Source organism: Stegostoma tigrinum, chromosome 21 (genome assembly GCF_030684315.1).
Source record: "Stegostoma tigrinum isolate sSteTig4 chromosome 21, sSteTig4.hap1, whole genome shotgun sequence".
NCBI classification, from domain to species: Eukaryota; Metazoa; Chordata; class Chondrichthyes; order Orectolobiformes; family Stegostomatidae; genus Stegostoma; species Stegostoma tigrinum.
This window is the reverse complement of record NC_081374.1, coordinates 47981090-47997224: the sequence shown is the minus strand read 5'-3', so window position 1 is coordinate 47997224 and position 16135 is coordinate 47981090. Positions and strand designations below refer to the sequence as shown.

The 16135-nt window shown below is 48.1% G+C and overlaps 1 pseudogene; it reads right to left on the bottom strand.

Moving 5' to 3' along the window:
- Nucleotides 1-591: 591 nt before the first annotated feature.
- Nucleotides 592-9304, bottom strand: LOC125462953 (tubulin alpha-8 chain-like; annotated as a pseudogene).
- Nucleotides 9305-16135: the final 6831 nt, after the last annotated feature.

Below are 16135 nucleotides of genomic sequence, written 5' to 3'. Positions count from 1 at the left end.
TTTGCAAAAGATTACTGAACATGAAGGTGATTGAAGACGTTCTGGGTAAAAAGAATGATAACCTATCTGCTGATTATGTTACAGAATGCCCTGGGAGTTCATGGCATTGACTGTGGGCCGCATTAAACCTTACTAAGTGCAAAACAAAGGAAGTTCTGAAAAATAGGTCATATTGGACTCGAAATAGTGCAGGTTAGATGGGCTTCAGATCGGTATGACAGGTCGGCACGTCATCGAGGGCTGAAGGGCCTGTACTGTGCTGTAATGTTCTATGTTCTAAATATTAATTGTTTCTCTCTACACAATTACTGCTGGACCTATTGAATTTCTCCCACATTTTCTGAAGTCAGGCTAAACATTTGTAAAGCATTGGTTGGCCAACAAGGCTATACTGTGGAAAATTCTGAATGCCTTCTTGTCAAGGCCTTTGAGGCAATATCATACTGGTATTATATATGCAGGACATACAGAGAGACAGCAAAGAAACTGGCAAACTCTCGTGGAGAAAAGAAGACAGAGGAGAAGATTAATAAGTGCTCAAAAATTATGAGTTTAATGGTAGCAAATTAGAAAATAATATTTTCAGTGACAGGTTTGATAACCAGAGGACACATTTAAAACAATGTTCCAAGGAATCAGAAGCAGTACAGATCATGTGTTTTTTATGCAGCAATTTCTAATCTGAAGGAAGCAGGGATTTGGGAGACGGATTAATTAGATATCATTTCAAAAGATCCGTAAAGACAGTGGTTTCTTTCTATCCTGTGTTAGTCAAGAACATTAAAGGGAGGTTCTGATGGCCAGAAGAGGTTACACAATTCTAGGACTGCCTTCCTGAACATTAGTCATTGAAACAATGGACAGAATGGCACTTTTAAAAAATGCATTCACCTGTGGGACATGCGTGTCACTGGCTGACCAGCATTTATTGATCATTCCTAGCTGCCCTTGAATTGAGTGGCTTGCTGGGCCATTTCAGAGGGCAGTTGAGAGTCAGCCACATTGCTGTGGGTCTGGAGTCACATCTAGGAGGATGGCAGAGTTCCTTCCCTGAAGGACATCAGTGAGTCAAATAGGTTGTTCCCAACAGTCAACAATGGTTTCCTGATCAGTAGATTATCAATTCCAGGTGTTTTAATTGAATTCAAATTCCACCATCTGCCGTGGTGGGATTCGAACTCGGGTCCTTAGAACATTAGCTGAATTTCCCGATTAATAGTCTCCTGATAATACCATTAGGCCATCTCCTCCCTCTATAGCACTTTATCCAGCATATGCAGGATATTAGCCCAAATCTCATCCCTTAAAACACTAACAAAATTGTTCTCAGGTTTTATTTGTTGGAGATTTTATATTGCACAGGTAATGCAACGCAGCAAATTTATGAATTCTGGAATGTGTCCTTCAGTATTCCTCATCATCCATTTCACCCTCCAAAGAGTCTGCTCCCACCTCCTCATAATCCTTCTCCAAAGCAGCCAGATCTTCCCGTGCCTCTGAGAACTCTCCCTCTTCCATCCCTTCACCCACATACCAATGGACAAATGCACGCTTGGCATACATCAGGTCAAACTTGTGATCCAGGCGACACCAGGCCTCAGCAATGGCAGTTGTGTTACTTAGCATACAGACAGCACGTTGAACTTTGGCTAGGTCTCCCCCAGACACTACTGTGGGAGGCTGGTAATTGATCCCAACCTGAAAATCAGAAAGTATGAAGGAAAGAAAGGGAAAATAGTATTAGATAAAACTAACACTGATATCCATTCATCACATTGAAAGGCCAAGTACATATGGAACTGTGTGGCACAATCTACTGTTGTTTTAGATTAACACATAGCAACAACAAAACACAATGGTGTTGGAGAACAAGTCAGCCCAACACCAAGGTGATCTGAGATAACACGGTGTACAGCTGGATGAACACAGCAGGCCAAGCAGCATTAGAGGAGCAGGAAGACTGACGTTTTGGATCTGGACCCTTCTTCACAAATGGGGGAGAGGAAGGGGGAGGGAGAGAATAGGGACAGAGGGGGAGGCAGATAGAAGGTGGATAGAGGAGAAGATTGGTGGAGGGGAGACAGACAGGTCAAAGAGGTGGGGATGGAGCCAGTAAAGGTGAGTGTAGGTGTGGAGTTAGAGGGGGACAGATCGGTCCAGGGAGGACGGACAGGTCAAGGGTGCGGGGTGAGGCTATTAGGTAGGAGATGGAGGAGGGTCTTGGAGTGGGAGGAGGGGATAGGTGGGAGGAAGGACAGGTTAGGGAGATGGGGATGAGCTGGGCTAGTTTTGGGATGCGGTGGGGGAGGGGAGATTTTGAAGCTTGGTGATCTGTCATCCAGAGTATTGAGCTGATTGCAATAAGCAGAATGAGTAAATTTAAGATTAATTACATAAGCAAGCATGAAGAGTTAACATGAGGCTCAATAGCCTTTTGTGAATAACATTTTTAACTTTACATCCGGTCTGAGTGAGTGACCAGTCATTAACATACTGAATGCTCTATAATAATTCTCTCATTGGCCATCTTTGTCACCAGATATATTTCTCCAAGAAATTAGAAAAAAAAGGTTAGCTTGCCCATTTGTTTAAGTGGCTTTCAGGAAGAATCAGGATTAGGAATGGGCAATCCATGACAAACCAGATAGTGAAAGTCAATTGACAGCACCCAACAGAATTCCAGCCTTCCACTCAGATTACAGCAGTCACTATTCATTGTGCTTCTTGAATTGCCCTTGTGATTTTACAGTGAGGGGGCAACTAAATTTCAATCTCTGTGGGACTAAAGTCAGATCTCTAAGACATTTTTTGAGCATTCATGACAAATCTGACAATTTGATCAGTTCCACTAAAATGGGCATTTTACTTCCAGATTATCAAACTGTGGGTTTTGATCTCTCATTCACTGGATTATTTGCTCGTGTCATACTGGGGCCTTGGCCATCCAGGCTGGGTCTTCTACACTCCGGAGACACCTTACTGTAAGAAGCAATTCCAGTCTAAATGGAGTTACATTGAACCAGTCAGTTTTGTATTCAGCTTCAGCAAGAATACAATTCAGAGACTGGACTTTACCTACTTTGAGTGAAGCTACTCACCTTGAACCCAGTGGGGCACCAGTCCACAAACTGAATCGAGCGTTTGCTCTTGATGGCGGCAATGGCAGCATTGACATCCTTGGGCACCACATCTCCTCGGTACAGCACACAGCACGCCATGTACTTGCCATGGCGGGGGTCACATTTAACCATCTGGTTGCAGGGCTCAAAGCAAGTGTTGGTGATTTCTGACACAGACAACTGCTCATGAGAGACCTTCTCAGTAGAAATGATGGGTGCATAGGTGACCAACGGAAAGTGAATACGAGGGTAAGGGACAGATTTGTCTGGAACTCTGTCAGGTCTATGTTCAAAGCCCCATCAAAGCGCAAAGAAGCAGTTATTGAGGACACAATCTGGCCAATCAGCCGGTTGAGATTAGTGTATGTGGGACGTTCTATATCGAGGTTCCGATGGCAGATGTCATAAATTGCTTCATTGTCTACCATGAAAGCACAATCAGAGTGTTCCAAGGTGGTGTGAGTAGTGAGGATAGAATTGTATGGTTCAACCACTGCAGTGGAGACCTGTGGGGCTGGATAAGCAGCAAATTCCAACTTGGATTTTTTCCCATAGTTGACGGACAAACGCTCCATCAACAGAGAGGTAAAGCCAGAGCCTGTGCCTCCACCAAAACTGTGGAATATTAAGAAACCCCGAAGGCCCGTGCATTGGTCTGCCTGCAAAGGAAAAGCACGAGATTTAGCCAATCAGCGTGAACATTTAGCATTACAAGTTATCCCCACCAATCAGTCAGAAACAAAAACAAAGTCAGTGACTCCTACAATGATTCTACCAATTCTCACAATGTTAAAAATGTTGTGAACGTCACATACTTCCTAAGTCATGAATTTGAAGCTGGCAGATCAACATTTACATTGGCATCATCACTAACCAATTAGGTTTCTGAATTCTTAAATTCCAATACTATTCCAAAAATATACCATACAAAGTATCGAAAACTGCAATTAAATTTCCTCATTTAATTATCTTGTGTTTTTAATGTATTTTTCCTTTATTGAAAGGCCCATTCCTCAAATGCCTGTGTGTGGCGAATGAATTTTCTGCCCAGATACTCGATTAATGGAAGGTAACTCTTTCAGTCTAAGCAGATGCAGTTTACACAGTTTCAAAGGATGTATTGTCAACATTCTATGTCAAAGCAACAGTTTGGTCATTCACTTTTTTTAAAGTAAAAGCTGAAGGATAAACTTAGAAACATAGCAACTGGGAGGAGTCGGCCATTCAGCCATTTGAGGATGCTTCATCATCCAATATGATTATCTCTTATTCTCTACCTCAATGCCATAATCCCACTTTTTCCCCGCATTCCTTTAAGCCTTTAAAATGTAAAAAGATATCTGATCTCTTTCTTGAATATATTCAGAGACTTCACTTACACAGCCTTCTGTCACAGAGAACTCCATAGGTTCACTATCCTTTGAGTAAAGCAATTTCTCCTTTTCTCAGCCCTAAATGGAAGGGTCACTGAATCTGAAACATTAACTCTGATTTCCCTTCACAGGTGCTGCCAGACCTGCTGAGCTTTTCCAGCACCTTCTGACACTGTGATCCCTGTTTCTAGACTCCAGATCAGGGAAAACATCCTCCCTGCATTTAGTCTGCCTAGTCCTATTAGAATTATATACATTTCAATCAGATCCCCCCTCATCCTTCTAAACTCTAATGAATACAGTCCAAGTCAAGTCAATCTCTCCTCATAGGACATTCCTGCCGCTCTGAGTTTCAGCCTGGTGAAACATCATTACACACCAAGTTTATCTTTTGTTAGGTAACGAGACTAAAACTCAATGCAATACTCCAAATGTGGTCTCACCAAGGTCTTCAGTAACTGCTGTGAGACATCCCTATTTCTGAACACAAATCCTCTTGCAATTAAAGTCTATCTACCATTTGCCTTCCTAGTTATTTGCTGCACCTGCTAGCCTACTTTCATTGACTGGTGTACAGGAACAGCAAGATCATTTGTACATCCACATTTCCCAATACATCACTGTTAAAAATAATAATCTTCCTTTCTATTGTTCATACCAAACTGTATAACTTCACATTTCTAATTTCTGAAGAAGGGTGTCGACCCAAAACGTCAACTTTCCTGCTCCTCTGTTGCTGCTTGGCCTGCTGTGTTCATCCAGCTTCACACCGTGTTATCTCGAAATTCACATTTTGTCATGTTGTATGGCATCTGTTATGTGTTTGCTCACTCGTTCAACCTGCCTAAATCACCTTGAAATTTCTTTGCTTTCTTCTCACAACTCACAATCTCACCCAGGATTGTCTTGTCTGCAGACACGGAAATGATGCATTTGGTTCCCTCATTCAGGCCATTCAAATGTATCGTGAGTAGGTGGTACTCCTATATACTTACTGTCCTTGTCATTCTAGGTGATGGAGGTTCTGGGTTTGGAACGTTCTGTCAAAGGAGCATTGCAACTAGTGGATGGCATACATTATTATATGTCCCAGAATATAATTTATAAAATTATGTTAGATTTATTCTCTATCATTGGTCTAATATTATTTGTACATAACCTGTAGATTTCTGCTGATAAAGCACTTTCATCGGAAGCCACAGCTGGGCCCATCACTTGAAAAGTGATCCTGTTGTGGACTGTTCTCAGAATCCCTACAGTGTGGAAACCATTGAGTCCACACTCACCCACCTAAGAGAATCCTACCCAGACCCACCCCCTACCCTATTCCTGCATTTCCCATCCTAGACACTGTGGGCAATTTAGCATAGCCAATCCACCTAACATGCACATCTTGGGAATATGGAGGGAAACCGGAGCACCCAGAGGAAACCCAAGCAGACACGGGGAGAATTTGCAAAGTCCACACAGACAGTCGCCCGAGAGTGGAATTGAACCCAGTCACTGGTGCTGTGAGGCTGCAGTGGTAACCACTGAGCTACTGTGCCACTCAGCTGTCTATCTTAAAAGAAGTTGGATATTCATCCATTCAAAACTAACCACACCGTGGTGCAACAAATGGTCTGCCACAGGGAGAGAGATGTGACAGATGTAGTGAGTACAGTTCCACATTGACCTGTGCTATATATGCTCTGACATGAAGAGTGGTTCTGGCCATCTAGAGTAAAGAATTGAGAGAACAAAACGGGAAATTCTGACAAGCACTGAAGGAGAGCACAGCAAGATGCCAAATGCAGTACAATGTAAGATTTGACGAGCAGAGAAAGGACACAATCCTTAACTGGAGGCAAATAGTTGGAAACAGGTCAAAAGGCTAATTTGTGTCTGAATAGTTCATATGACACTTCCCTGCACTCCCCACCCCAATACTAACCAACTTTCGGACACGTTCCAGGACCATGCCAATGACTTCTTTTCCCACTGTGTAATGTCCTCGGGCATAGTTGTTGGCAGCATCTTCCTTTCCTGTGATCAATTGTTCTGGATGAAAAAGCTGCTGGTAAATCCCAGTCCTGATCTGGTCTAGAAGAGAAGGGGATAACAAAGGATACTCAACAAATTGAGGCACTACACATAAGAAGGATTGAGCAACACCAGATCTTTTGATCTTTCAGACTTTTTTAGATTTTAGAACCATCCTTGTGAATTGGAAGGTAGCAAATGTAAACTCATTGTTCAAGAAAGAAGCGGAGATGAAGAGAGAGAAAATAGAACCAGGGTAGGTCAGTCAGCTCCTCTAGAAAAGAGTACAATCTATTCTTGAAGACAGAGTAATAGGGTATTTGGAAAATCTCAAATAATTTATACAATTTTATGAAAGGGAAATTGAATTTGACAAATTCTTTGTTTCTTTGACATTGTAACCAGAGAATAGTTAAACAGGAACAAGTGTTTATAGTACATTTGGATTTCCAGAAGGCAGGCGTCTGCAGAAAATTAGAGAAATATTAGCAAGGATTGAAAATTAGTATTTCCTGCTGTTCCAATCCATTAAAAAGATTGGTTTTAGGTTGGCAAGATTTAACTAATGGAGTGCAGCAACGGTCAATCCACGAGTATCAGTTATAGAGGCCCTTCATCTAAGTTGTTGATATAGTTTATAAGGGTGCAATGAGTACACGTTTGCTGACAACTGAAAGTTAGGTAACGTGCAAATTGTGTGGAGAACAAAGACTGTAAAGATTGTGAGTAGGTGAGCACAAAGGGGACCGTGTAGGGAAATGTGAACTCAGTCTCTTTGATAGAAACAACAGAAGATTGCACCTTCTTTATTGAATGTTGGTGTCCTTGTAAATAAATCAAAAAAAGTTAACATGCAGGTACATCAAGCAATTAGGAAGGCAAACAAAAATAATGTGTTACTTTTATTGTGAAGGATTCTGAATACAAGTATAAGGAATTCTTGGTACAACTGTATAATATTAAAAAAAACAAACAGCACAAGGCACTCATTCACTACAGAGATAATGGGAACTGCAGATGCTGGAGATTCCAAGATGATAAAATGTGAGGCTGGATGAACACAGCAGGCCAAGCAGCATCTCAGGAGCACAAAAGCTGACGTTTCGGGCCTAGACCCTTCATCAGAGAGCACCTCTCTGATGAAGGGTCTAGGCCCGAAACGTCAGCTTTTGTGCTCCTGAGATGCTGCTTGGCCTGCTGTGTTCATCCAGCCTCACACTCATTCACTACAACCTGGGATCACTTAAAAAAAAATGCGTGGCCCTAAAATGTTCCAACTCCTTTGCCTCTATACGCTGTCCCACCCTCCAACTCCCACTGCTGTGGACAGCTGATTGATGGACTATATCCAGGAGATAAACAGAAGGTTTCTTTGAAACAGGGCAAAAATGCCAAACTCTGATTCACTTCAGAGTATCTGAGGTGTGAACTGCCCAAGTATCAGTAATAGTTATAACAAAAGACAACCCTGAGAGAGATCTGCCAAGCCATGTGTACATGGGTCATGGGCGATGATGGGAACACTAGACAGACAAACATACTTTGATTAATGGAGTGACCTAATTCTTCATAAAAATCAAAAGAACTGTGGATACTGTAAGTCAAAAACAGAAACTGCTGGAAAAGGTCAGCAGGTCTGGCAGCATCTGTGGAGAGAAATCGGAGTTAACATTTTGGGTCAAGTAAGGAGGGGTGACTCAACCCAACGTATTGACACTGATTTGTCTCTGCAGATACTGTCAGATCTGCTGAGCGTTTCCAACAGTTTCTGTTTTTGTTTCTGACCTAATTCTTCACCTAATCGAATAGGAACAGGCATTGACCTGCGGACCACTGAGAAAGAGTGGGGTGGTCTGCACATTAAGCAAAGAAGGGGGGGGTCCTACCTCACAGACAGCTTTGCTCAAAAGCATTAGGTCTTCATTAACAGACAAAGGTAAATCTCTGAACGTCTTCCCACCATCACAGTTCCGCTATCCTTCCTCATTCCTTACCTATCACTGAAGGCTCCAAGTCTACAAAGACAGCTCGGGGGACGTGTTTTCCAGCACCTGTTTCATTGAAGAAGGTATTGAAGGAGTCATCACTGCAGCCAGCAATTTTCCTACTCGGCATATTCCCATCTGGCTGGATTCCATGCTCCAGGCAGTACAGCTCCCAGCATGCATTGCCAATTTGAACTCCAGCTTGGCCCACCTGGACAGAGATACACTCTCTCTAAAGGACAGGGCAGAGAAAACATGGCATAGTTAGTGTGCCCTCAGTACCCCTCATCAATATAAACCCTCTGCACTTCCGTCCTACGGAAATGAACAGCCAGAAGACAAGCCCCAGACAGAGAGCACACTATTGTTTCGAGTCGAGATGACTCTTCATCAGAGCTCTCCATGGATGTTGCCTGACCCACAGTGAGTTAAAACATTGTGTGTTTTCAGTACAGATTCCAACATCTGCACTATAGTGCTGATAAAAGACTGCCTCATGTGTAGCAGCAAAATCTGGATTCTTTCTGTGGCTCAGGGCTTTGCCTCTTCTCTCCCAGGTTGGACAGCCATCTCTGATCAAACACGCTACCGGCAAACCACTCCTAGAGCTGACCTGGGGCTGAATCCAGGTATGGCTCCAATTTCGAGATCTCGTAAGTCTGCTTTCCTGAGTCAGGGACAATTTACCTCCTTCCATCTTTGAGCTGGCTGGTATGTGACTGCAGCAAGACACCTCACACAAAGCAGCAGCGGGGCTCAAAATGGACGGACGCAGTCTAGAAAAACAAAACAAAAAGCTTCCAAGTCGAGGTTTGTCAGAGTTATAAGAAGCTGTCCGGGTGTTGTGAACAAGACCTTACACGGGCTGAGAGGGTGGGGAGAGCAGATAGTTGTCAAACTGGCTCAGCCTGTCATCTCAGCACGTTCGCTATTCTCACTGACAGGGAAAATTTACAGCATACTCTGCATCATTTCATTTTTATAATCGACTGTGGGCTTTAAACATATTAGAAGCAGAGCGAGACACTGAGTCGATGAATACAATACTGGAGGTTTAGGGGAATTAGTCCAGGTTTGTTTGGGGTTGGACTAATGTCCTCGGCTCCTGGATGCGAGCACAGCAACATTCCCACATTGCCAAGGTTAGTGCCACTGTCAGGGGATAGACATAGAATCAGGAAAACCCCACTCGCTCCAGCGGGGAACAGGGAACCCACTGACCCCCGCAGCGCCTGCCAGTGAGGAAAGATGTCCCAGAATGAAGCAACGGCGGGGCGGAGGGAGACTTCCGCGGAAAGCTGCCCCAACGTGCGGCTCTCTTTTAACACCCAGCCCAGGCTCCATCCCCACACCCCCTTCCCACTGCGACCCCACTCCCACCGGGATCCCTCCCCGGGACCCCGCTCCCACCGGGATCCCTCCCTCCGGGACCACGCTCCCACCGGGACCCCTCCCTCCGGGACCACACTCCCACCAGGATCTCTCCGGGACCCCGCTCCCACCGGGATCCCTCCCTCCGGGACCACGCTCCCACCAGGACCCCTCCCTCCGGGACCACACTCCCACCAGGATCTCTCCGGGACCACGCTCCCACCGGGATCCCTCCCTCCGGGACCACACTCTCACCAGGATCCCTCCGTGGGACCACGCTCCCACCGGGATCCCACTCCCAACGGGATCCCTCTCCCAAAGGGATCTCACCTTTGTCCCCCTACAACCACACATCAACGAATACCAGTCACGGTTGGACATAGAGCAGTTTTTCCGCCGTCTTCGCCTCCATGCCTACTTCTTCAACCGGGAACCTAACCCTCCTTCCACTGACCCCTTCACCCGCTTCCAACACAAGTCCTCCTCCTGGACACCACCCCCAGGCCTCCTACCCTCCCTCGACCTCTTCATCTCCAACTGCCGTCGAGACATTAACCGCCTCAACCTCTCCACCCCTCTCACCCACTCCAACCTCTCCCCCGCAGAACGGGCAGCCCTCCACTCCCTCCGCTCCAACCCCAACCTCGCCATCAAACCCGCAGACAAGGGAGGCGCAGTGGTAGTATGGCGCACTGACCTCTACATCGCCGAGGCCAGACGCCAACTCTCCGACACCACCTCCTACCGCCTCCTCGATCATGACCCCACACCCGAGCACCAACCCATCATCTCCAACACCATTCACGACCTCATCACCTCAGGGGACCTCCCACCCACAGCCTCCAACCTCATTGTTCCCCAACCCCGCACGGCCCGTTTCTATCTCCTTCCCAAAATCCACAAACCTGCCTGCCCTGGTCGACCCATCGTCTCAGCCTGCTCCTGCCCCACCGAACTCATCTCCACCTATCTGGACTCCATTTTCTCCCCTTTGGTCCAGGAACTCCCCACCTACGTCCGTGACACCACCCACGCCCTCCACCTCCTCCAGGACTTCCAATTCCCTGGCCCCCAACACCTCATATTCACCATGGACGTCCAGTCCCTGTACACCTGCATTCCGCATGGAGATGGCCTCAAGGCCCTCCGCTTCTTCCTGTCCTGCAGGCCCGACCAGTCCCCCTCCACCGACACTCTCATCCGCCTAGCTGAACTCGTCCTCACACTCAACAACTTCTCTTTTGACTCCTCCTACTTCCTACAGACTAAGGGGGTGGCCATGGGCACCCACATGGGCCCCAGCTATGCCTGCCTCTTTGTAGGCTATGTGGAACAGTCCCTCTTCCGCACCTACACAGGCCCCAAACCCCACCTCTTCCTCCGGTACATTGATGACTGTATCGGCGCCGCCTCTTGCTCCCCAGAGGAGCTCGAACAGTTCATCCACTTCACCAACACCTTCCATCCCAACCTTCAGTTCACCTGGGCCATCTCCAGCACATCCCTCACCTTCCTGGACCTCTCAGTCTCCATCTCAGGCAACCAGCTTGTAACTGATGTCCATTTCAAGCCCACTGACTCCCACAGCTACCTAGAATACACCTCATCCCACCCACCCTCCTGCAAAAATTCCATCCCCTATTCCCAATTCCTCCGCCTCCGCCGCATCTGCTCCCATGATAAGACATTCCACTCCCGCACATCCCAGATGTCCAAGTTCTTTAAGGACCGCAACTTTCCCCCCACTGTGATCGAGAACGCCCTTGACCGCGTCTCCTGTATTTCCCGCAACACATCCCTCACACCCCGCCCCCGCCACAACCGCCCCAAGAGGATCCCCCTCGTTCTCGCACACCACCCTACCAACCTCCGGATACAACGCATCATCCTCCGACACTTCCGCCATTTACAATCCGACCCCACCACCCAAGACATTTTTCCATCCCCTCCCCTGTCTGCTTTCCGGAGAGACCACTCTCTCCATGACTCCCTTGTTCGCTCCACACTGCCCTCCAACCCCACCACACCCGGCACCTTCCCCTGCAACCGCAGGAAATGCTACACTTGTCCCCACACCTCCTCCCTCACCCCTATCCCAGGCCCCAAGATGACATTCCACATTAAGCAGGGGTTCACCTGCACATCTGCCAATGTGGTATACTGCATCCACTGTACCCGGTGCGGCTTCCTCTACATTGGGGAAACCAAGCGGAGGCTTGGAGACCGCTTTGCGGAACACCTCCGCTCAGTTCGCAACAAACAACTGCACCTCCCAGTCGCAAACCATTTCCACTTCCCCTCCCATTCTCTAGATGACATGTCCATCATGGGCCTCCTGCAGTGCCACAATGATGCCACCCGAAGGTTGCAGGAACAGCAACTCATATTCCGCCTGGGAACCCTGCAGCCATATGGTATCAATGTGGACTTCACCAGTTTCAAAATCTCCCCTTCCCCTACTGCATCCCTAAACCAGCCTAGTTCGTCCCCTCCCCCCACTGCACCACACAACCAGCCCAGCTCTTCCCCTCCACCCACTGCATCCCAAAACCAGTCCAACCTGTCTCTGCCTCCCTAACCGGTTCTTCCTCTCACCCATCCCTTCCTCCCACCCCAAGCCGCACCTCCATCTCCTACCTACTAACCTCATCCCACCTCCTTGACCTGTCCGTCTTCCCTGGACTGACCTATCCCCTCCCTACCTCCCCACCTATACTCTCCTCTCCACCTATCTTCTTTACTCTCCATCTTCGGTCCGCCTCCCCCTCTCTCCCTATTTATTCCAGAACCCTCACCCCATCCCCCTCTCTGATGAACAGTCTAGGCTCGAAACATCAGCTTTTATGCTCTTGAGATGCTGCTTGGCCTGCTGTGTTCATCCAGCCTCACATTTTGTTATCTTGGGATCTCATTTCCCCCCGGGCTCTCTCTCCAGGACACCTCTCTCATCAGGATCTCTCTCCGGATCCCCCCACCCCTCGGGGAAGGCTCCCGAACTTACCATCCTCCCAGCCGCTTCCCTCTCCCCGGGATTTCAGTCCGAGAAGCTGCCCGCCCTCCCCTGAAACAGCGAGCGGCTGCGGGTGGGTTTCCGTCCCAGCTGGGGAGCCGGGGCAGGGCCAGGAGAGCAGCATTCCTCTCTCCACCAGACTGATCCCGGGCATCCTGTGGGGAGTGAACAAGCCTCAGTTCTTAAAATAAATGTGTCCTTACTCATAGCAGACTATATCTCAATCAATCTCCATTAAATTCTCTCTGAAGCCCCTACACCCACTCTGTAATGTGCCCAGCCCAATATTCAAAACCCACTATCACTAGCTGAGGAGCGTGTTATCTTTTATTCTGTGTCACTGGTCAGGGGTTTTGTGAAGTCGTGCACCCTGATGAGCTGGATCCTTGAATACTTGTCCAAACACATATTAGACAGGTGTGTTAGGAGGTGGAATTGGGCCTTGGCTCACTGGCACTCCTTTCCCCAGTTTCTTTTCCACACTTCCCCAGGCCACTGATGTTCTGAAAGAACCGTGTCCCTTCCTCCAAGTTAGTTTCTTCTGAACAAGTGTTTTGCACATATTCTCATCAATGTTGCGTTTCTTGAGGGAAGCCTTCAGGGAATCTTTGAAACACTTCTCCTTGTGCTCCTCTCATTCAAGGGCCTTTGTTGAGCTGGTAGTCAGACTCTTGGCGTTCTAACCATGTGGCCAGTCCTGTGGAGCTGGTCCCAGATGGCTATGGTCTTCATGCTGGTGCCATTGGCTGCCTCAAGAACATTGACATTAGTACACTCTTCCGCCCAGCTGATGTGGAGGATTTATCTCAAATAATATTGCTGGCACTTCTCATGGGCCTTGATGTTCTAGGTTGATGCTTTGCGCGAGACATCTTTTAATGTGGGAACGTTGCTACACATCAGCAGACACACAGTCTTTGATAGAAGGTCGATCCAGCTCTGGTGACTAGGGAGTTCCTCACTGCTTCAGCCTTCACCCACCATTACAACCATTGGTATGATATGAATACCTCCTGCTTAAGACTTGATTGTGTTGCACTCTGTCTGGTTCCACCCCTCCGACCTGTCATGGGTGGCCCAGTTTGGAATTGAAAACTCCTGATGACTTCCATCTCAGGATCAAGAGAATACTCAAGCCGCTCCACAGCAGCAAGGTGGTAATCCACAGGAAGGGTCCAATATTACAGCATTTGTTGAAGCCCTATTGAGGTTTGTATTTCATACCCTGTAATAGGTGCCCTCATGGTGCAGACGTAGTGTCCCTACCTCTTGGCTAAGGTCATGGCTTCAAGTCCCACCTGCTCTAAATGTGGGTCACAACATGTCTGGACAGATATAAGAGGAACTGCAGATGCTGGAGAATCCAAGATAACACGGTGTGGAGCTGGATTTGGCATCAGGCCAAGCAGCATCTTAGGGGCAGGAAAGCTGACGTTTTGGGCTGAGACCCTTCATCACGAATAGGGGGAGGTCCCACAGAGTTCTGGAATAAATAGGGTGAGGGGGAAGGCAGATTGAAGATGGATAGAGGAGAAGATAGGTGGAGAAGAGACAGGCAAGTTAAAGGTGCGGGGATGGAGCCAGTAGGGGTGAGTGTAGGTGGGGAGGTAGGGAGGGGACAGGTCAGTTCAGGGAGGACGGACAGGTCAAGGGAGCGGGATGAGGATAGTAGGTAGGAAATGCGTGGGAGGAGGTGATAGGTGAGAGGAAGAACAGGTTAGGGAGGCAGGAGCGAGCTGGGCTGGTTTTGGGATGCAGTAGGGGGAGGGGAGAATTTGAAGCTTGTGAAATCCATATTGATACCATTGGGCTGCAGGGTTCCCAAGTGGAATATGAGTTGCTGTTCCTGCAACCTTCGGGTGACATCGTCATGACACTGCAGGAGGCCCATGATGGACATGTCGTCTGAGGAATGGGAGGGGGAGTTGAAATGGTTCGCGACTGGGAGGTGCAGTTGTTTATTGTGAACCGAGCAGAGGTGTTCTGCTAAGCGGTCCCCAAGCCTCCACTTGGTTTCGCCGATGCAGAGGAAGCCGCACCGGGTACAGTGGATGCAGTATACCACGTTGGTGGATGTGCAGGTGAACATCTGCTTGGTGTGGGATGTCTTCTTGGGGCCTGGGATGGGGGTGAGTGAGGAGGTGTGGGGGCAGGTGTAGCACTTCCTGCAGTTGCAGGGGAAAATGCCGGGTGTGGTGGGGTTGGAGGGCAGTGTGGAGCGGACAAGGGAGTCACGGAGAGGGTGGTCTCTCCAGAAAGCAGACAAGGGTGGAGAGGGAGAAATGTCATTATGGCGGGGTCGGATTGCAGATGGCGGAAGTGTCGGAGGATGAAGCGTTGGAGCCGGAGGTCAGTGCGGTGGTATGTGAGAACAAGGGGTTTCTTTTTTGGTGGTTATTGCGGGAACGGGGTGTGAACGATGAGTTGCAGGAAATGCGGGAGACACGGTCGAAGATGTTCTTGACCATTGCATTGGGGGGAAGTTGTGGTCCTTGAAAAACGAGGACATCTGAGGTGTATGGGAGTGGAATGCCTCATCCTGGGAGCAGATGCGATGGAGGTGAAGGAATTGGGAATAGGGGATGGCATTTTTGCAGGAAGGTGGGTGGGAGTCGGTGGGCTTGAAATGGATATCGGTTTCTAGGTGGTTGACCAAGATGGAGGCAGAGAGGTCCAGGAAGGTGAGGGATGTGTTGGAGATGGTCCAGGTGAACTTATGGTTGGGGTAAAAGGTCTGGGGAAGTGGATGAACTATTCGAACTCTTCGTGGGAGCACGAGGCACCGCCGATATAGTCATCAATGTAATGGAGGGACAGGTGGGGTTTAGGGCCTGTGTAGGTGCGGAAGAGGGACTGTTCCACGTAACCTACAAAGAAGCAGGCATAGCTTGGGCCCATGTGGGTGCCCATGGCCACCCCCTTTCTCTGTAAGAAGTCAGCCTAACCCTATTGCAGGGCCAGTTTGCTGAACACCTCCGCTCGGTTCACAATAAACAACTGCACCTCCCAGTTGCGAACCATTTCAACTCCCCCTCCCATTCCTCAGACAACATGTCCATCCTGGGCCTCCTGCAGTGCCACAATGATGCCACCCGAAGGTTGCAGGAACAGCAACTCATATTCTGCTTGGGAACCCTGCAGCCCAATGGTATCAATGAGGATTTCACAAGCTTCAAAATCTCCCCTCCTCCCACTGCATCCCAAAACCAGCCCAGCTCGTCCCCCGCTCCCTAACCTGTTCTTCCTCTCACCCAT